Below are 22,835 nucleotides of genomic sequence, written 5' to 3'. Positions count from 1 at the left end.
CGTGCATCTAAACTACGTAGCCAAGGTGCACGAATGTTCTCAGAGGGTAACATATAAGGTGCACAATTTCTGGTTCTATTCCGTGCTATGTGCACAAAATGTCGATAGCACCAATGCTGTATAGCAAGGTGCTTACGTATATCAAATAAATTTTAATATAAATGAGAAATTACGAATTTGCGATCCTCTCTCTCTCTCTCTCTCTATATATATATATATACATATATATATTACATACTCTATTAGCTGTGCATAATCTCTTTTGTTTTAATACATATTATGAATTCGAATAATTGATCATATGAGAAAAAAAATTATTTCACGCACTGAAAATGTTTATCATAAAATTTTGCGAGACGTCTTTATATGTGCGTGACGACACACATATATGTATAAAGATGTCTCGTAAAATTTTATGATAAATAAATATTTTTAGTGTGAAATAGTTTTTTCTCGTATGATCAATTATTCGAATTCATAATATGTATTAAAACAAAAGAGATTACGCGCAGTTAATAATATGTAATAAAACAATTAATAAACCCATAATATGTTCTCATACTTTTGATCCACAATTATGAATCTAGTCCGGACACGCACCAATCGATGGTTTTACCATGGCATCGAAAAGTGGATCTGGCCATGTAGTTCCGTCGGGTCTAAAATGGATCTACGGGGCGCCACTGCGCGGCTTAGTGAAACCAGAGTGAAGTTTGAGACACAGATTAAGGGCCGCTTCGACCAAACTCCTATTAACTCAATCGTTGATTAAAGTGTTGCCAACATAACAAAATAATTCAGTGTGACCAATTGTATTTCTGACGATATACTGTATTTCTACAATTATATTGGCTTCTCTCTGTATATTGTTAGAAATACAATTGGTCACACTGAATTATTTTGTCATGTTGGCAACCCTTTAATCAACGATTGAGTTAATCGGAGTTTGGTCGAAGCGGCCCTAATAGACAAATAACCAAAGGCCTGGATAAAGACTGGACCGCCATTTCTCACTGATTTCAGCGCCATGCCGTAGTAGTGGCCAATGCAGTAACTACTAACTACGTTCTCAAGATAAAGCAGACAGATGAGTTAGTCTGACAAAGACTAACAATCCATCGCTCTGACTTTGTCTCACCAACGATGAGCGTCTCGTGGACCTGTGCGACGGCAAGCACGAGGTATCACCTTTCGCGCTTTTATACTCGGCAAGCGGCAAGTCACAAACGATTCGGAAAGAAATCGTAAAATATATATTCGACTTCCATTGGAATGCAGTCTTGATTATCCGAATGGTTAACATTTTCTTGTATAATATTTTCATTAATTCTGCCTTCTTCTGTAATTTTTTCAGCATTATCTTTGATAAAATGTGGAATCTCAGTATCCTTTGGGGTCCATGGTATGGGTTTTTTCTAATATGTAATTTCGTACAGCTTATAAAATCTTCTTTATTAAAGTGGTCTGCACATAATCCTGCTTTTTATATTGATGCTGGGGACCACTTAAGTAACTTTTCATTATCTGTTTAAATATAAATCTACAGTTAAATTTATACACTGAAAAAAACATTACGCATTTTAATAATACCAAATAGCAAACAAATTCGTAAAAATGTTTTTAAAAAGTTTAGAAAGCATTTTTTAAAACATTAAAATAGTTATGTAACTTTTTATTTATTAAAAAAATTTTAATTTTAATATTGAAACAATGTTTTTTACATGTTTTAAGAATAATTATTTTTTACTTAAAAAATTTATTTTACATTTGAAACTCCCACGATTATTTTTAAATAAAAAGACATGTTTATACTTAAACAATATATTTTTAATATTTAATGATTTAATAGATACGAGATTTCAGCACATACACATACGTAAGCACGTGTTTTAAGTTGATTCGTGTTCGAACTTTTCGTCGAATGCCCCTTGTAAGTAATATTTTTTTATACTTGAAATTTAGAAATATTTTTGTTTGTTATAATACCTAAAGAAAGACACATGTTCGATCAGTGTCAGTAAAAATAGTAATTCAGGGATCCTAGGTTTCAAGCTTGGGCTGTTAATTTTTTGTTTTTTAATTTTAAAAATTTTTTAATTATTTTATACATGTAATATATGTATTATTTATTACATAGAAATAAATACTCGGCAAATATGTATTGTTAGATACGCATATATATCTCCTTATATATTTAAAATACATAAAATGAACGTAATATAAATAAAGTATTTTTATAGAGGAATATTTTTAAAAATATTTTTACTTTTTAAAGATATAATAAATAATTAAAAAATAAAATAAATAAAGAAATGACATAATGTTTTTTTTTATTTTTTACATTGCGCCGGTTGATACAAATTATAAAAACATGAAAAATATTCTTCTGTAAAAATATTTTCTTTATATTACGATTATTTTATGCATTTTAAATATATTAGAAGATATATTCGTATCTAACAATAAATATATGCCGAATATTTATTTCTACATAATAAATAATACATATTATATGACATACAAAATAATAAAGTAATAAAAAAAATTATGATAGCTCGAGTTTTAAATCTAGGATCCCTGGATTACTATTCTTGTGCTTTTCCGTTGCGCTAGCGGCACTGATTAAACATGTGTCTTTATTTAGGGCTTATAACAAACATGAAAATTTCAAGTATAAAAAAATATTACAAGGCGCATTGGACGAAAAGCTCGAATACAGATCAACTTAATTTTAATACAGATTCACCACAAGAAAGGAGATCAAAATTGATGAAAATCAACCGCAATCTTTCCTTGATAGTGTACTTTGAAAAATTTTAATTAAATTTCATTAAAGAAAATTACTTGAAATTTTTAAGACAGTCGTTTCTTCATTTTTCACAAAATTCAGCTTTTTTGTTATCATCAAATATTTTTGGTATTTTCAAGAATTTTGTTCACTGAAGATCAATGGCCGGCAAGAGGTCTTTAATTTGAGGTCAGCAAAAGCCAATAAACATAAAAGAAGAAGAAGAAAAGAATTTTGTATTTTTACTTACCGCAATTTCTTATCCAAATGTCAAATATTTCATCAGTCTTCTGTGGAAAACGAAACAATTTACAGTTCTCTGATTTGATATTATTACAGTTTTTGTATGCATATCTGTCGAATATTGTGATTTTCTTCACATTATTCTTATCCATTTTGATCTACGAAAAGTACCTGCAACAATCGAAAACCAACCGCCAACCGCGAACGAAAAACGCCGAAAAAGCACGCAATTTCCGCGAATCTCGTGATTTTATCGAAACTACAATTTCGTTAAAATTGTAGATTCGTAAAATCGGATCACTACACACACACACATACAGACACACACACGTCACACTATTAATACAACATACAATAATTATTGCAATAACAACGATGAAAAATCGTAAGATATTGAAAATCGCAAACAAAAGCACAATGGGAATTCGTTCTGTGAGACACAGTCGATGTGATCACTCAAGAACGCCAGAAGCTTGTGAGCTCGCCGCGATAAGGCAAAACAATTGCATGTCAGTAGATATGGGCCATTATGGTGCGTCAAAACAAATCCCCACCACTCGGCCGTAATTCTACGATTAAATGATCGTTATATTCTCAATTTTCGGAAAAAAGACTAAGAAATCCATCGTTGCACATATAATATAAAAATACACAACTGTAGTGTCCGCAGGTTTGAGAGAAAAGTCCTTGTAGTTGTTCGGTATTCCATCGATAAATGTTAGAATTTCGTCGGAGACGTAGGAAAAACAAGGGCGGTATTCCGTAGCTATCGAAGTATGTCCCTGTACCGTGTTCGTCGAGGAAGAAAGCGATCCAGTGTTCTCCAGGGCGATTATGATTGTCCGTATTAGCGACGATGGCCGTCGACCTCGTCCACACCATCGGCAATCTGTCGGCAGGATAGACTCCCACATGTTTGACATCTAGCTGACGCAATGCTTGCAGAATTTCGCAAGAGTCCATTTGTTTGCAGCGAAGACGAGCGAACAAGCGGTATTATTTGAATAATTTCTTTTGGGGACTTGTTTTCGGCTTGTACAGCTAACGGATTTTCAATATCTGTTTGCGTGGAGCGGTTAATAGCCGTACGTTCGATTTTTTGCAGATTTTTCTTCTCTATTTTATTATTTGATTGTGCTTTAATATTTTCATTTTCATCGTCGTCGTCGTCGTCGCTTACTATCAAAATTTCGGGAGAACTGCAAGTCGTTTGAGTAATGCTGTCTCCGTCGCTGTTGAAATTATTTTGCGCAACTATCCAGCTTTTTAATTTGTAAGCGTTGCGTAATGCGCAATGAAAGATTCCGAATTTTCGAAATCCGTGATGTCCGCACTCTTCTTCTACCGTCAGATTTTTGAATGCTGGTGAGATGCCTTCCAAATTATATATATTTCTAGAAAGTAGATTCTGCAAATAACTCGCTTTTTCGTTTCCTCTAACATAAATGTGACGCACGCATCTTGTAATTTGCCGCAGTTGCGATGTAAAATATTTCGGATTAGTTTCGCCATCGAACCATTCAATGCCGTGATGATTTCGCGTGAGCCAGTTGTTTTCTTGCCTTATTTTTTCGGATAATTCGGCAAACGAATGCGGCGGTATCATAATCCAATGATTGACGATTGGAGCATCAATTGCTACAACAGCAACCTCCATAGGGATAAACTTTTTCTTCGCATCGCGGAAACCCTGAATATCGACGACTGTATCCATCTTACGAAAAACTTATGTGATTCGACGCGAGGCTCTATACGAAACGACGACGCCGAGCGTGTCTCAAACGAAACTGAATATTTTTCGAAACGTTGCGCAATGATGTCGATGCTTTGAGCGAAGTAGAGGGGGAACAATTTTAAGCGTTTATAAAAATCATACCCCGAAAAATCGACGATGACCTGACGAGACGAGTCGATTTCTATGACATTATCGAATTCGGCATAAATAATACAATTAACCGTCTCAGAAAGTGCCTTTACGAATCGCACTTCTAATCTAACTACCATGTTTGACGAGATTCCAATGTCCAGCGCAATTAGCGGATAGATCGGGAGTAAGATCAAAAGCGAATAAAGTATATCCTTTGAAATAATCGTCTCTGCTTATAGAATTTCCTTCGTTCAAAAAATGAATACCTGTTCCCGAGAAAAGCGTTTGATAAGCTTCGATGTAAAGCGGTCCCTCCACGGAGAAAGCTGGTTGCAAAGGTCTACTGGGAATTTGCGTGCCATCGACGTACAGCGAAAAGAAATTTATTCCGTAGTTTTTGAAATTAAACGGATTTAATTTTCTGTTACCGTTAAACGCTTTATTACTAACGAAACCGATTATTACTCGCTTCGGTAATTGACCGAGTATTACATTATCTAACGATTCACCCATAACACCGCTATGAATCGTGAATGTTTTAACCTCGACTCTCGTTAGCGGAGTTACTTGGCTGTAACTTTACTCATCATTCTAGCATGCGCGAGTAACAAACCTGAGCTTATTTTCGCCCTTCTAACGAGCAAGGTAGCATCGAGAATATGAATTTTCGATGTTCCGCTACTTTCCATGAGACAGAACGAATCTTTTGAACGAACGAATCTCAACCGTACTTCTACACCGTTAATTAAAAATTTGTCTTGATTGAAAACGTCGCAATGGAGATGTCCTACGAAATCTAACGCCTTCCTTCCGGAAATGTAACGAGCGCGTCTCGCGAGAGCGGGATTGCCGGGATTTGATCGTCCATGTGTCCAGGTGCATCCATGTCCCATAGACAGAAAGTTAGATGGGAAGTTTTTGCGGGTGAAGAATAATTTAACAACGCCTCTATGTACGCTCGGTACGCGTAAGCGTTGTTTAGAGGCGACACGAGCTTTTGATTGAAATACACGTCGATTTGATTGAAGATAGAACGAAGCAAATGATTTACGGGGTCTACGGATATTCTTTCGGCGCTTGTTCCTGAAGTCTGTCTCGCGGAATCGGCATTTGTTTCTACACGTAGACGAAGACTTAGCATGGTGTGCGTGAGATCTAAATATTCTTCTCCGTGTCCGGGGATGACGAATTCTATCGGCGAGTCGTCCGAGAGAGAGGTCACGGGTTTGTAATGAATCCATTACGAACTTTCGATGCTAGTTTGCGTAGGTGGTAGAGAGAAGAGATCGAGTTCGCTCTTTAAACACTCGCTCGAATGCGTGTGAAGAAAAGACATATTTCTTTATCGCAAATTGCTCGCTGTCGTCCGTCGGTCACCAGCGTCGTTAAATTAGAATGCTTCGAATATAACCGCTTAAGAAAATATATCGGATACGGTACGTTTTTTACCGATTTTACGTCGTTTTCGCAGACGTCTTAAGTCTTTTTTTCACAACCGTATGACTTTTTTTCTTCTTTTTATTTCTCTGTGCTTTTGTACTCGTTCTTTTTTTCCCAGCCGCTTTGATTTTCTTACTCGTCCCTCGTCGCTTACGAGCCGATGTTATTGCGGATCGTGCGATGTGATTATCAAGCCCGACAAAAAGGAACTGAGCTATATGCATTTTCGCATCAGACTTATATCCCGAGCCCTTCATTAAACTACTTATTTTTTCTTTGGCTTTTCTCTTGAGTTTGTCTCGCGATTCTCCAAAACGGTGTTTGACCGCTATCTTAAATGGTGTATTGTTTTCGACGTCTTCGATTACATTAACACCGGCTCGTAAAGCTTCTTTCCCCACAGCTCGTACGGCTTTACCTAAATATGGTAGTACGCGTCTGAATAATCCCCCGAGAAAACTACCGATTCCGTGACCGCGTTGATAGGGCGATCCGACGAAAACTCGCGGAATTCCGCCGCCGCGACCGCCTCCGTTCTGTAATTCGTCGCGATATACCGAGTAATAGTCCATTAATAATAATAATAATGAACGGTCAAATGCGCTTTTTTCTCTTTCGCAGATTCCGTGTATTTTATAATATCTAATCGATACGTCTAAAGTGCAAAGTCACAGTCAACGTTCCGAATTCGAATGGTATACCTTCCCCTTGTTGATCTCTTATATCTATTTCGATTGTTCGGAAACATGTTTGACGCAAAGCGATGTATTGTGCGGGCGAAAAATGGCTTATCTGGCTAGATGAAAACGAATAATCATTTCGAGCGTCGAGCGCGACTATTCGAAGAAGAGGCGATTGTACATCACCCGTGATATAAGGCTCGCAAATGTCACAGTAGACGAAAAGTTTGTCGGGAATGCCTCGCATCAACTAGTTGGTTTGTCGGCTATTATATATTCGATATCATCCTCGAGTGCAAAAAGAAATGACGGGAAAAGTAAGTGTGAACGTTTTTTACCATCTATATCAAAACCGAGTATTCGACAAAGTTTGTCGGAAAAATATACGTAATGGACCATGTCGCATTTCTCTTCTACACAAGAAAGTTTCATAACAACTCTACCTCCAACTTTTAATTCCCAAACGATATGCGAGTTTACCAATTTGGACGCGTAATTCATCGTTTCTATAATATCGCGTATACTTGAATAAACGCCTGGCGGTACTTCGGCATCGTCTACAGGAATTATCTCTTCGTTCTTCCTTCTAACATTGAGGAATTGTAATGTACGCCCTTCTTCAGGGCGTATATGTAAAAAGCTACACGGAAACTGGATTTCCGTGAGCGCTACTTCCCAACGATCGCTTAAATTTATACGTTGAGGTAATTCGGTGATGAAACACGTTGTTTCATTTTCCGGAAAGTATCGCATGCTACTATTGCTCGGGAGGATTATGTAAAATTCTTCCCCTCTCATTTTAATATTAAATTCGAGGCTGGTATCCAAGAATCGAATTTAGAAGGATATCCCCGCCAACTAACTAGTAATTGTTCATTGTTACCTCGTCCCTTGGTTTTTATCACACGGTCTACGATAAATTCTCCCTCTCGCAAGTCTTTAATAACATGTGTTAATTCTTGCTCGTAAAAAATCCCGTCTATAACCTCGCCCTTTAAATCACTTAGTTCGTATACAGGAGGTCTTCTCCATTCGAGAACGCGATGAATTCGAAATATTTCTTCGCTCGAACCTGCCTCGTATCCTTTCTCAAACGCTGCTTTTGCTCTACTGATGCGTACGAGTTCGCCCGCTTTGTATTTACACTTTTGTTTGCATCCGCGATTTTTTCTCCCTTCAGCATCATCATCATCATTGATATTCCAACGTCGAGTCATATTTTCTCGCACGATACGCGCATTTTCCAACGTAACGGCCGCGGGTTGCATTTTAATACTAGAATGACGAGTATGATTGTAAACGCGAACAATATCCTGCAAAATATCGATATAACGACGAGTATTTTCATGCGTAAAATAACGCCACATCCTCTCCTTAAGTGTTCTATTGAAACGCTCGACTATAGCTGCTTTAATATCAGGATTACGAGCTACACGAAAACAGATGTTTTTTTCTTTTAAGAATTTTTGTACAGCACTCGCGATAAATTCTTTACCTTTGTCGGTTTGTAGGTATACAGGTAAACGTTTTTTGTTTCTCGAGAATATGTTCTGAAAGGTCTTTATCACGCACGCCGAAATTTTATCGCGTAAAGGCAAATTTGCTAAGTACATCGATAACCAGTAGATAGGAATATCTGTCATTATAACTCTTAAGATTACGAAAATCGATTAAATCCGCCTCCCATAAATCATCGATATTTGTCACATTATAATGTAATTTTTGATGTACTGGACGATGCAGCGTGTACGCGTCTTGCGATTTAAGCCAATCGACAACCTCGTTACGCGAGAAATTCGGCTTAGCCGCTCGTGATAAATTTACCGTCGCTGAATAACCCGCGTAGTGCGAAGGATCGTAATATAATTTTTCGAGTTCCATCTTATCAGAATTTGCTCCAACCGAATAAACCTCTTGCTTTCTTTGTCGGGGAATTCTCGTCCTTACTTGCTAATGTTTTATTGGCCTCATCCTCATCGGCAGATATAAATACCGTATCTTCTTCGGATACAACCGTCTCGTTTAACCTGCTGCGTGAACGACGAGTTTTTGGAGTGAAAGTAACAGGTGCTAATTCGCTGCTTTTAATACGACGAGCTATTTTGCCCGTAAATTTTGCGTGTAAAAAACTACGATTTCCTATGAGACTGGAAGGTGTGTTTATGTCGTGCAGTAATCGCGCAAACTGAACTCTTCCGATTGCTTTTACTGTTTTCTCTCGCGTATCGCGTCATTTATGAGGTCGCTAATATTCGAACCCGTTACAATCGCACCGTTTATAGTTACGAGTCCTTGTCTATCCTAACCGATCTTTGACGACGGGGCATCGAATAAATATTTCAATAGCATGTGAGCTTTGTAGCGATAAGTTTTCGGCACACTTTCGATTATATTTTTAATCATTTCCGCCGATTGATCGCGTTTTTTCCCGAAACTATTAGCGTCACCTCCATCTTCAACGCTACTAATTAAAGTATGCGTAATTCAGCAGTATCGTCATCTTCCAAATACATGTCCTCGTCCTGCTCAGTTTTATCATCGGCGTCGTCGTTTGAAGCCCCACGCGAATCTTTGCGGAAACGCTTTTTTGCATCCCGAACAAAGTAAAGATAACGTTGAAGTACTTCTTTATACATTTTCCATCTTTTACCCTCGTCGGTGGGAGTCGAGAGATTGAGAATACGACACATCTCCGCATCGAGTCGCGATAAAGGGGTTCCCGGTGTCCGTACAGATTTATTATTATCATTTTCCGTATTATTAACATTTTCCGACTGTTGATTTTGTTGCTGCTGCATTCGTTGCATTTTTTCGAGATTTTCCGTAGAAATTAAAACCTTTTTTAGCCTTTTCCATTTTTAATACTTTTCCAAATATTATTATTTTTTCCTCACAAAGGATATAAAGAATTGTATTTTTTCACTCGCCGATAACCCGTGATAATAAAGCACCGAGTATAGGACCGATAATATAGGGTAAAAATCCTCCGCGTTGTACCAATAGTTTTCTTTCAGTCTTCAAATTACCCCGCTTTGCCGCGATGCGCCGTAAAGTCGTTTTATGCTTGGACAAGCGCTTTTTTTCGCTAGATTCGAGCGGTACGTTACCTTCGAGCGTATTGAAAATACACTCCTGAATACACTTTACAAATTTATTGTCGGCATCACGTAAGAACGCCGCTCTTTGATTTTTTTTCAAATAGCATAGAGTTTTTAAGAGACACAGGTTCCTCTCTCCGATGCAGCGTTTTGCAGTCTTTATTGCGCTATTCTGTAAATTCCTCGCTGTCGCCGTCGATGATGTTTTGTTAGGATCTGCTTTTTTTACCATTGCGCCGTAATACAACTACAACCGTCGTACAACTACAACTCGCGGGTGCGAATACCGTTCTTTTATACGCTTCCGCCTCTAATGACTGATTTACGTGGTATGTAGACGTAATGTAGAGTATCGTCCGGAAAGATACACGTGCAAAATCGGTATTCGTCTGGAGTCGATTGTTTCAAATCGAGCAATAAATATCCATGCGGCTTCGAGGTAGCGTCGTAGTACGCTTCTTCCATAAATTTTGGATCGTCGGGATATACCTGACGTGCTAAATGACGAATTTGCGCGCGATCGCGCGGATTTTTGAAAACTACTATATAATTCGCGTTGAGAGATATGTCGCACTGCCCACGCCCCTGATGGAAAAGATTTTGCGAAATGAGTATAACGCTGAGATTCTTATGATGACTTCCTTTGGTAAATAGATCCACGATAGCGTCGCACGAAGATGATTCCATCATAAGATCGTCGATTATCACCAATTTCGGAGAAAGCGGATCGTTAGAATAATCTTCCGGGCGCGGTAACCCTTCGTGAAATTCGATTATATTTTTCCTCGTTTTTACTAAAGCATTGTCACTATATTTGCTCTCACTTTTCTCTTCTTCTCTCTCACCCGTGTCGCAATGTAAGAACTGATACGCATCTTGCCACTCGGTGTAATAAAATAAAATTCTCTCGAATCGGGCATCGGACATGCGAAATAAATGTCGAAGAAATGTTTTCACGAAAATTGTTTTCCCGCATCCCGTAGGACCGCAGACGATCGACGTCCAAGGATGTTTCCAGCGCACGTCCATTACACAAAATAATCAATTTCATGTTTAGGAACAATCTCATAAATAAAAAAGTAAACGATAATATTTAACAACAATAACCTAAGTAAAAAAGGCGCATGCTCCTCGAATTATTTGCAGGAATGTAAGAAGAAAATAAGCTTATTCACGGGGGGGGGGGGCATCCGCGCCGGCCGCGTGCTCGCGCTAGCGTTCTCTGTTACGCGTGCGAGGGGAAAGCACCGCCGATTAGCCATACACGGTGCGCGACCGCGAGTAAGCGTATTCGCGCGAGGGTAGGCTCGCATCAGCGACTTTCGCGAGCACCAACGCTAATGAGCTCATAATTGATTCTCCATATACGCTTATAGTATAAAAATAAAATGCTTAAATTCCGGAAAATATATTTTAAATCGATGTATCGTCTAAATTACAAAATACCTGTACATACTCGTATTTTATGAATCAACCGATAGCTGACTCAGACAAGCACTATCCCCCGTGATATAATAATAATATCTAGAGATTCTTAAGAGCCTAAACACACGTTAAAAAAACTAGAGACATCCAATAAAATAATCTCATCTTAAGATAACCGTCAATGGTTTTCATTTTAAAATAGACCCGCTATATTTGCAATAGCGATTAAGAAAACAATTCTCTTTCTAAATAATTTAGGAAGATATGGAAAATATTCTCACCTTCAATCCACTCTAGCGAGACCCTCATCCTAAATCCACCTATTTTTTTCTCATGCCGAAACAGCATATATACCGTATCGACTAAGAAATCTGATAAGATTTCACATTTTTTAAATTAAACATTCGGATATACCCCCGCACGTAATATCTATCATTTAGATTTACAAGTCTCTTTCTAATTATTTTAGAAGGTTAAGAAAAATATTTTCATGATGAAAAAATCTTCCCTAATAAAACATCGTTAAATATTTTCCCGTGGTGAATCACCGAGATATAGCTTAGAGAAAATTTTTAGAAGTTTGTAGAAACGTTTATAGAAGTTTCTCGGTATTTTTTCTTTGATTATTGTAAAATATTTTGTTTGAACACGCATTTATGCCCACTTCTGCGCATATTATTTTCCCCCCACTCTTTTTTTAGATTTTTTTTAAGGGGGAGAAGCAGTAATATAAGCGCGAGGACAAACCGCATATTCATTCGAATTCCATCGTTAACAGAAGTTAAGCCTCGAGCGAAGAAGAAAAATTCTACGTAAATACGCTATCGTTGTTGTGACTACTTTTTACATAGTACACTCGAAAGTTAATAGTAATGGCTGGAACGACGGAAATAGCCAGTTTTGTGAAATCCGCGCACGTTTGCGATATTAAGAAGCTGGGAAATGGAGACAATAAAATTGGCAACGGTGGAAGAAACCGACATTTGTTGCTATCAACAACATATGGATTTAATTCATCCTTCACTAAGAAGATACAAGTGGGATTGCAATCGATGAAGAAAGACTGCTTCGTTCCAATTGTTAAATTAACGAGCAATAATGCCGATGGGATTTGTCTCGACTCCGACACGTGGCAGCAATTTCAAGCCTGCATGGATCATATGAGGCAGTATTTGAACGAGGATCAAAAAAGAACGGGGGGATTAAATCCGATTATTATTAACAATATCACCATCAACTTTACCAGCACTTATGGCGCGAGGGCTATTCTAGTTGCATACAAGGACCACCGAATATTCTGCGACTAATGGCGAGAAGGAAGAACAACCTCCGTTGAAGAAACGAAAAACTTATAACACCGCTATCGTGATGCAGAAAGTTACTTTCCTCGGCTTGGAAAATATTATAAAATGCGTAGATACACATTTATCGCAATTAATCAATATCGTTGATACTGTCAATACATGTGCTAACTATATAATAAACGAAATAGAATTAAAACTTCCCTCATCGTACATAGATTGTGAAATTATAAAACTCACAATTAAAGGAAATTATGAAGAAATCGAACAAAGTATCCGAACTCAAATTAATAATTTAACATTTTTAGATGTATATTTCAGCATTGTATTTGTAGAGATACTTTCGCTTAAATTTAATGAAATTTCTCGTACGATTTTACAGAAACGAAAATTTTATGAAAACCAATAAATAAATGTGCATCGATAAAATGTAATAATAAATATCGTTTTTCTTAAAAAAATTCACAGAGTACTTCTTTTTACTACGTTTTCAATATATCTCCCAATATCTCCTTCTGTCCTTTACTGCGAACACGCAGCAACACGTGTATTATTATTATTATTATTATTAGCATTAAACGAGTATTTTTTCTTATAAAGAAACAAATAATTTTAAAAATTTATTCTACTCGTGTAATAGCTATGGTCAACGCAAAATAAAAATCTTTGACAAATGAAATAATTACAAATTTTTTTATTACGCTTAGTTTTTAAGAAATCATATGCGTATACTAATACTTAATTAAGGTAATTAGAAAAATGCTTGGCGTCAGTTGCTTTTTCGAAAAACAAAATAAGAAATCAAAAATAGATTATTCGCGCTACGATGAAAAATATAATTACAATACGGTATGACTACAAGAAATTTCAAACTTCTACATTTTTTTCGAACTTCTCCGAGCGGCGATAAAGGTTTGTTTGGTTTTTCTTTTTCGAGTGGGGAGCAAAATATATAAAATGGACAACCTTTAACCGAATATAAGCATTTTCGAGATTTTCTTCGCCCGAGGAAACTTGTACGATTTTTGCTCGCGTGTTATTCCTTTGAGGAAAAAAAATGGCGTGTAATAAGACTTTGATATCGAGATGTATAAAGTTGGCTGCGAATTTATCTCCAAAGATAAATTCCGCGAGCTACATTTCCAAATTAACGGAAACGAGTGCACATAATTATAGTGTATTTTCGAGTTTCGCCTGCTCCGATACAATGCTTGCAATTTTATATAAATTGGGGCATTTCGGCGGCGACGCGAAATTGCTAAATCTTGCCGGCGAAATAATTAGTGCACGAAGAGCCTTGAGAGAAGATGAGAAATATGAAGAAGAGGAAGATGTAGGTGGACATGTAACCTACCTACTCCAAAACTACAGCAGGATCCAGTCGACGGGTAATTATTTTACTTATTTTATTTATTTTTACTTTCGATGAAAAAAAATACGAAAAATCGCGATTATAAAGTTAAATATTTAATTACTAATTAATCACAGGAAACAATAATCCCGCGAGAACAGCGATGGTGCGACCTTCGCGTAGACGCCGCGCTGAGGAAGAACCCGAGGCAGGTCCTTCACGTAAGTTTGCACGTAATGAAAACGTGTGCTAATTTTTCTCAGATAGATTGTTCGGTAGTAATAAAAATAATAATTAATACTAATAAAAAATATTCTACATTTCAGGAAGACCGCGATTACTCGAGGAAAATCCGGCGATTCCCGTTGTCGTTCTTGACGACGATGACGACGACGACGACGGCGAGGAAAACATGGACGATGACGCTGCCGACATCACATACGCAGTCAGCAGCCCCGATAGCGAAATGTTCTCGCCAGGTAAGATGATGATGTAAAATATATACTAAAACGAAAATCCGAATATAAAAGTATTTTTAAAACTTTTTAAATTTTGTTTCTATAATATTAAATATTCAAATCTTAAAATATTATTAGAATTTCTGCGAGAGATGGAGGAGCGCGAGAGAGTGGAGATTAATGAAGAAGAGCCAGAGGAGAGCGGGGAAAAAGAAGAAGAAGTGCAGGAAGAGGAAGAAGGGATAGTGGTAGAAGAAGAAGAAGAAGAGACAGAGAGAGAGGAAGAAGAGGGGGATGCAGAAGAAGAGGAAAATGTATACGCTCCCTCCAGAGAAGGTAACTTTATTAATTTATTTCTCGGTATTTTTATGCTCGAATTTAATCCAACAAATTCTTAATTTTTCTTTAGAAATTCGTCGCTGGGGGATTAGCTATTCCCCAGAATATTAGTAACGGAATAAAAAACAACGAATATCGCTAAAAAGGTGAGTTATTTCGTTGTATTATAACATTCATAGTACGAATTACATTCGAGTATAAAAATATTAAAATAATAAAAATAATAAAAATAGTATTTTATAATTTATACGGTTTTTTATTTTTAACAGTGCAATACGGAGGTGGTGTTGACGGTGAACAAAATTCAGCGCTCTCTCGCAGCAATGAGGAAGAAGAAGCGGAGGAGGAGGAAACGGAGGGGGTAGCTGAGTTACCCCGCTCGGAAAATATTTCATCCGAGACTGAGGAGGGTGAAGAGGACGCGGAGGAGGAGGAGGAGCAGCAGCAACAACAACATCAACAACAACAACAGCAGCAGCAACAACTTCAGCAACAGGTCGGAAATAATAATTTCAATTTTGTAAATTTAATATCGGAAAATGCGCGACAATTTAGAAGATTCCGGGTAATCGGTAGAGAAGCGAGTTTCACGACCGTTGACTGAAGGCGTCGATATATATCACTCGTTAGAAAACGCGTTTCGCGAAATTCACGCGTATGCGTTAAATTCATGCGAACCGGGCGATTACGTAGGATTATCGTTTGATTCGCCGAATTTATCGCATGGTCCTGCGGGTATATCTTTTCGTCCGGCGCGTGATTTGAGTTATGAGGATATTTGGAGACTCGTGAGTTCGTTAGCTCAGAGCGCCGGTGGTCTCGATATCGCTGACCAATTTAATATACGGGTTTATAATGTCTCGATATCTTCAGGTCGCGGTCGCGTCGCGTTAACACGCGGGGATGTCGCGAAACATTCGATAGTCGAAATTAATAATTCTGATAACCTGTGCTTCCCTCGCGCCCTCGTAATAGCTCAAACTTATAGCGAACGCGGTAATATCCGTACAGGTGAGCTGCATGAGAAATGGAACGCGATAAGATATCCGCATTCTTTGTTACAACGCGAATGTGCATTGCAATTAACGAGAAATGCCAGTGTCGTAATACCGGAAGAGGGATGTGGGATTCGCGAAATCGAACGTTTCCAACGTTATTTCGCCGCCGACAATATCGCGATTGTTGTGTATAATTTTAATACTTTCGGTCGCTGCGAAAAACCGTTGTATGACGGGACCGAAATACTCGCTTCTCCCGGACGCGAGTCCTCGCGGCGATTAAATATCTTGTATTACGAGGATTCGCATCATTTTATAATCCTATTTTAAATTTAAAAGCTGCCGCTGGTACTCGCGATTATTGTGTAGCGTGTAATGTAGGCTTTCGAAATGATAGGCTGCCTAATAGTCACCGGTGTTTAAATAAATGCCCGCGATGTTTATCCGTACCGCCGTGCGATTCCACTTACGCCGAAATAAAATGCGACGCGTGAAATCGGTTATTTTACGGTGCAGGGTGTTTCGAGCGTCATCGTAGCGAGAAATCGTACGACGGTAGAACACGTGCTAATGTTTGTAGCATCGTGCGATTTTGCGATAGTTGCGGTCGTATCGTTAAATCGAATTTAAAACACGAATGCGGCGTTTTTTACTGTAAATTATGCCGTTCACAACAACCGCGCAATCATGTGTTATATGCAACCTCTTCGTCAACGTGGCGATATTTCTTCTGCCGGGCCATCTTCGTCAACGATGGTACCGGATGATGTAGATATATCTAGCACGAAAAAAGAAGAAGCACGGAACATATGTAATAACGCGGAAAAAAACGAACGTGCATATGAACGCGGAAAGGGACGTGTGGCATTCGTATTTTACGATTTCGAAACGTGACAGGACGAGACGGTCGAAGGAACGAGAAATATAAAAAACATATTCCGACACTATGCATCGCGCAACAGATTTGCGAAGCATGCGCGGGGGAAAATAACATGTCCGTGTGGTGTCGTTGGTGCGGAGTGCGAGAGTTCGTATTTCAACATGATCCGGTTAAACAGTTTGTAGATTTTGTTACGCGTCCGGTAAAATATTTTAAACACATAATTTGTATAGCGCATAATACAAAAGCGTTCGACGTGCAATTTATTTTGAAATATATCTTGAAAAATTGCAGAGATATTGAACCGAAAGTAATTTTAAACGGCACCAAAATTATTCTTTTAACCGTGGGACAAACAAAATTCATCGATAGCGTTAATTATATGCCGATGCGCTTATCCGAATTACCTAAGGCTTTCGGGCTAAAGGACACTGAGGATAAAGGCATTTTTCCGCATTTATTTAATACTATCGAAAATCAAACGTACGTCGGACCGTTACCTGATGCACGATATTATTCTCCGGATAGCATGAAATTGCGAGAGCGCGAACGCTTTTTCACATGGCATACCGAAATGAGGGAAAAAAAATACCATGTTCGATTTCCAACGCGAGATAGTGTGTTATTGCCGTAACGATGTTGATATTCTTCGACGAGCGTGCGTAGCGTTTAGAAAAATTTTCCTAGATCGCGGAGATGTATGTCCGTTCGAAGAATGTACAACTATTGCTTCGACTTGCATGACGATTTTCCGGAAAAACTTTTTGCAAGCCGATACGATAGGCATCATTCCTACGGCGGGATACAGATGCGCGAGCAATCATTCGCGTAAAGCCTTACAATGGCTGATATGGATGGAGCGCGAACTCGAACGTCGTATAAACCATGCGGGGCGTGGGCGGGAATATCGCACGATCGAGGGTACGCTCGTCGACGATTACTTCGAAACGTCTGTTGCGGGAAGAACGCAGCGTCACGTATTGCAATTTCACGGTTGCTTTTGGCACGGATGTCCATCTTGTTTCCCTGTAAATCGCGATAAAGCGCTTTCGTCGGGGGAGGATCGCGGAGATACATTAAATTCGCGATATGAACGAACTCTCGCAGTTTCATGGCGACTTCATCAGCGGGGATACATAGTGTCGGAAAAGTGGGAGTGCGCCTTCGACGAAATGCGCGACAATCGCGTAATGTATGATTTTCTCGCGAACCATCCGATGGTAGAAACACCGCCGCTCGATCCTCGCGACGCGTTTTTCGGTGGGCGTACGGGAAATATCGCAACTTAATACGAAGTCACGGATACGGAGAAAATACGCTACGTCGACGTATGCTCTTTATATCCGTTTGTATTGAAGACGGGCGCTTTTCCGATCGGCCATCCGGAAATTTACGTCGGCGATGAATACAGCACGTTAGTCGGAAGGTCGCCGAATTATAATTTCGACTTGGTCGAAGGCCTCATACGTTGTAGAGTACTTCCTCCTCGTGATTTATTTCACCCCGTACTTCCGCATCGCGTGCGAGGAAAATTACTCTTCGCGTTATGTTGTAGTTGCTGCGAAACATTTTCTCAGACACCGTGCACCCATAATGATAGCGAGCGTGAATTCGAGGTACCTGGGTAACCTGCGAATTACGCAAGGCCGTCGAGAAAGGTTATTTCGTAACGTTAGTAAGCGAAATTTGGCAATATAAAGTTAGCCAATACGATCGTACGTCGCGGCAGAGTGGATTGTTTGCCGAATATATTAATACGTTTTTACAGCTTAAACAGGAAGCCAGTGGTTGGCCGAGCGAATGCGGGGAAAACGACGATGAAGCAAAAGAGCGATACTTGAGGGAATATGAAAAAACCGAGGATATCGCTCTTGATAAGCGAAACATCGCGCGGAATCCCGGTTTACGCTCGATTGTGAAACTGTGCTTAAATTCATTCTGGGGAAAATTCGACCAACGATCCAATTTGCCGACTACTAAAATCGTAAAAACACAACAACGTTTCGTGACATTATTAACGAGCGTCGAATACGAGATAACCGACATATTATCCGTGAATGACGAGGTAATGTATGTTTCGTGGCGACTGCGACAAGAGGCTCTCGTTCCCTCGCCGATAACAAACGTCGTGATAGCCGCGTATACGACTGCACTAGCGCGTTTAAAATTGTACGAGTACCTAGAACGTTTAGATCGTCTTGTATTATATTACGATACGGATTCGTGTATATTTATAAGCACCGGTGATTCGAACGAATACGTGCCGTCTACGGGAAATTTTCTAGGCGACACGACGGACGAACTCGAAAGCTACGGCCGTGGTAGTTATATCGAGGCGTTCGTGTCCGGGGGCCCGAAATTTTACGCCTACATCGTGTGAACACCGGAGGGTAATACTCACGAAACTTGTAAAGTTAAGGGTATTACTCTCAATTACGAGAACTCGCGGCGAATTAATTTTAATACTATAAAAAAGCTACTATTAGCGAGAAAAAAAGACACACAAGAAAACGAAGAAGAAAATAGCGAAACTTCGATAAATCTACGCTTTAATGCGATTCGACGTACGGCGTTTCATGAAATTGTTACGCGAAGTGAAACAAAAATATGTGCGCCGGTATTAGTAAAGCGTAGATTTATCAATAACAGATATTCGCTACCATACGGATATGCGACGGTATAACAATATTCCTATTTCTTGTGCGTCTTTTTCTTTTTTAAATAAAAGTCGCGCATTTTCCGATTTTATTTTAAAAAATAGAATTATAAATATTGTAAGTAGCATAAGAAAAAAATGTAAAATTTATAACAAATATAATTCTTCTTTGTCTATATATTTGTATATTAATAAGCAAAATAATTTTATAAAAAAATGCCTGATTTTGAAAAATATTAATGAATGTGAAAATTTTTTATCTTAATTCGTGTTTAATACTTTTAGCTTTTCCCTTCTTCCTTTTTATAACATCCCACCTCGCGTTCGATCATCTGCATGTTCATCTTTAATTTTCCATTATCAGAATCCACTGAAGCGCGAGAGAGTGTAGTCTCATTATAATTATTGTCTCGTGCCGAAACTTTGTCTTTTCCGATAAAGCGCGTCATGAACCATTCGAGCGGGGGGCTTGTTTCGATGTTGTGACATTAACACCATTCATTATACACTTTACATATTTGTTGTTTTTTTATTTTGTGATCGATTAATTTTCTATGTGAGAAAAACTTGTAATAATTTTATAATTTATCATTATATATCATTTGATAATTTAATAATTTAGATATACATATCTCAAAATCATTAATATATACCACATAATGCATACATAATATACAATATAATACATAATAACTAATGAATGTACCGAACTATAGCGTCGTGCGCGCTGCGATATATCGAAGTTGTTCCGCGGACGTAACGATATATTTTTTAATAATAACAACAAACGTATATTGATCACTTATACGTTTGCGTCGTGACAATAATATAAAAATAATATAAATGAGTGGTGATTTTCCTCACCACCCATGGGGTATCACCAAAGGCGCGTTAGGTTTTTTATTTTAAAGTGTGGACCTTCGCCCGGAGGATCACGTTAACTACTTCCTTTAATAATTCAAAAACTAAGCTTCGGACGAAATTTTGCCAAAGGAAAAATCGTCTTAGAATTCGGTAAAGATTATGTTTTTGCAACAACATAAAGTTATTTAGAATCACCCTGTATAAGAAAAACTTGTAAAAATTTTATAATTTATAATTATATATTATTTGATAATTTAAATATACATATCTCAAAATTATTAATATATATAACATATATATATATATATATATATATATAATGCATACATAATATATAATACAATAATACATAATAATTAATACAAAATGGCTGTAAAAACATTTAACGCTGTTACGCGTATTAAATAAAGCGAGAGGTCAGAGGCAACGAGAACAAGAAGCATTGCCTCGCAAGGCTACCAGATTGCATACGCTGCGTCCAGCGGCGGCACGATTTGTATTCCCACCACTTTCGCGCACTAAGGCATAAGCTCTCATCCGTGTACGCTCGACGTTCGGTCATCTTCGGTTTACAGAGGAAGACGGATAGATTAGCATCTGTCTCCTTCTCTCCTGAGAGGTCTATTGTATCTTACCTATCTCTCTGAATACAATAGCTATGTGATCCTCGAAATTTCGAGCTGGCGAGTTGGCGATGCAAGTTGCATCGTTGCAAGTATCGCAGCGATACTTATTATCACACATAATATTTTCCTATAGATTTTTTTTTTTATAAAAGTTTATATGTTGTTTAAAAAAGAGAATATAACATATACAAAAACAAATTTTACATATTTTTATCTAAATTTTTATCTAACATATTTTTATCTCAATTTTTATCTAAATTTTTCCACTCTTGGCCAATATGTACGCTTTTTTATTAAAAAAAAATTTCTTTAAAAAAATAATTCTAATAAGATAATATTTAAATTTATTTTAATAGAATTGTATTTTGTTATTATTATTTTGTATTAATGTATGACGTACATCTTGTTGCTCAACGCAAACCGCGAGAAGATGGTGGTCTCTTCCGTTAAAAAGGAAAAGTAAAATATTTAATAAATGAATAATAATAAAAATAAAATTAAAATAAAATAATAAAATAACGATAAATAATAAATAAAAATAAAAAATAAAATTATAATAAAATAATAAAATATAATCAATTTTCTAATTGATAAAAGGTCAAATATTATTTCACATTTCCTTACATACATACATATACATATATATATTTATATATATATATATCTTTACACACTTATTTTTTAAGTGCTGTATATAAAAATTTATTTTAAAATTATTTATCGCAGGAAGGGTCTGCTACGTCAGCATCCGCATGGATTTTTAAATTGTTTTTATTAGCGGCATATAATTTATCCGCCGACATAAGAGATAAATGCTCTTCATTAATGAGCATATTTAAAGCTGTTTCTCCTCTAGTTTTTAATGCGGACTTAAACACACAAATAGCATTAACGGAAACCGTTGAAAAGCTATTACGTGTTTTCGTTTTTAAATTGTTCAAAAGAGAAAACATTCTCTCAGGATCGGCATTAGAATTCGGAAGCGTTCGAATAGTATTTATAATATTCGTTAAATTGGAATATTTAGGAACATTATTCGTGTGCCGACGTTGTAAAATTGCTTTCCACATATTGTCAAAATTTAATTTAGAAAAATTTTGTTTTTCTTCCATTGTAAGGTCTGATGCTAATGCAATCCATTCTTTTTTTAAAGCATCTTCATCAAAACCGCCGAGAGTTTTAGCTACGAGAGAAACATCATCAAATGATGTTTGTCTATTATTATCGAATAAACTTACAGATAGTTGAAAAACTTGTAACTTTAATAAAAATTCATTATTTATAGGTAACCTTTTACAAATTTCTTCTGCAGCAGTCACATAAATTGTTAAACAGTTCTCTCGAACAATTTTAACTATGTTTATGTGATCTTTCAACGTTAATTCGTTCAGATAATCCTCACATTCTGATCCCAAAATAATTTCATTAATAGGTTTTTGATTTTCTTTTAATAAGAATATAATATTTGAAGAAAATGGTTTTAAATATTCTTCTTTTATAAAATTTTGACAGATTTGGAAAAGAAAGTTTTTAGATTTTGGCTGCAATAAATGGATTCTCGTTTCTGACGCTTGAAAGAATGCATTAAATGCGTTAAAAAAATTTAAAACATTTTAAAAAAAGAAAATAAGATTTTATCTCTATGTTGTTCATCATAGATAATAAATATTTTCCAGAATTTGTTTTTTCACTCGCAACCATTTTAGTAAGAAAATATTTAATTGTATCCCAAGATTCAAGAAGTCGTTCGATGCATAAATAATGAGAAAGCCAGCGTGTGTCACATAATTTTAATATTTTGTGATTTGTTTCTTGGAAACA

The 22,835-nt window shown here is 37.2% G+C and overlaps 1 pseudogene across 1 annotated transcript in view; it reads left to right on the top strand.

Annotated features, from left to right (window-relative positions):
• Window positions 1-22,835, top strand: part of LOC145967378 (uncharacterized) — a 102,654-nt pseudogene continuing 79,819 nt past the window's right edge. Inside the window, exon 1 of the transcript XR_014437384.1 lies at window positions 1-58. The product of XR_014437384.1 is annotated as an uncharacterized LOC145967378 (transcript). The remainder of the gene's footprint in view (window positions 59-22,835) is intronic.

Source organism: Camponotus vicinus, unplaced genomic scaffold (assembly GCF_025532165.1).
Source record: "Camponotus vicinus isolate PSW18456_S1 unplaced genomic scaffold, iyCamVici1.0 SCAF_2, whole genome shotgun sequence".
Lineage (NCBI taxonomy): Eukaryota > Metazoa > Arthropoda > Insecta > Hymenoptera > Formicidae > Camponotus > Camponotus vicinus.
Note: the sequence above shows the minus strand (reverse complement) of the source record. Positions and strands in the feature narration are given on the sequence as shown.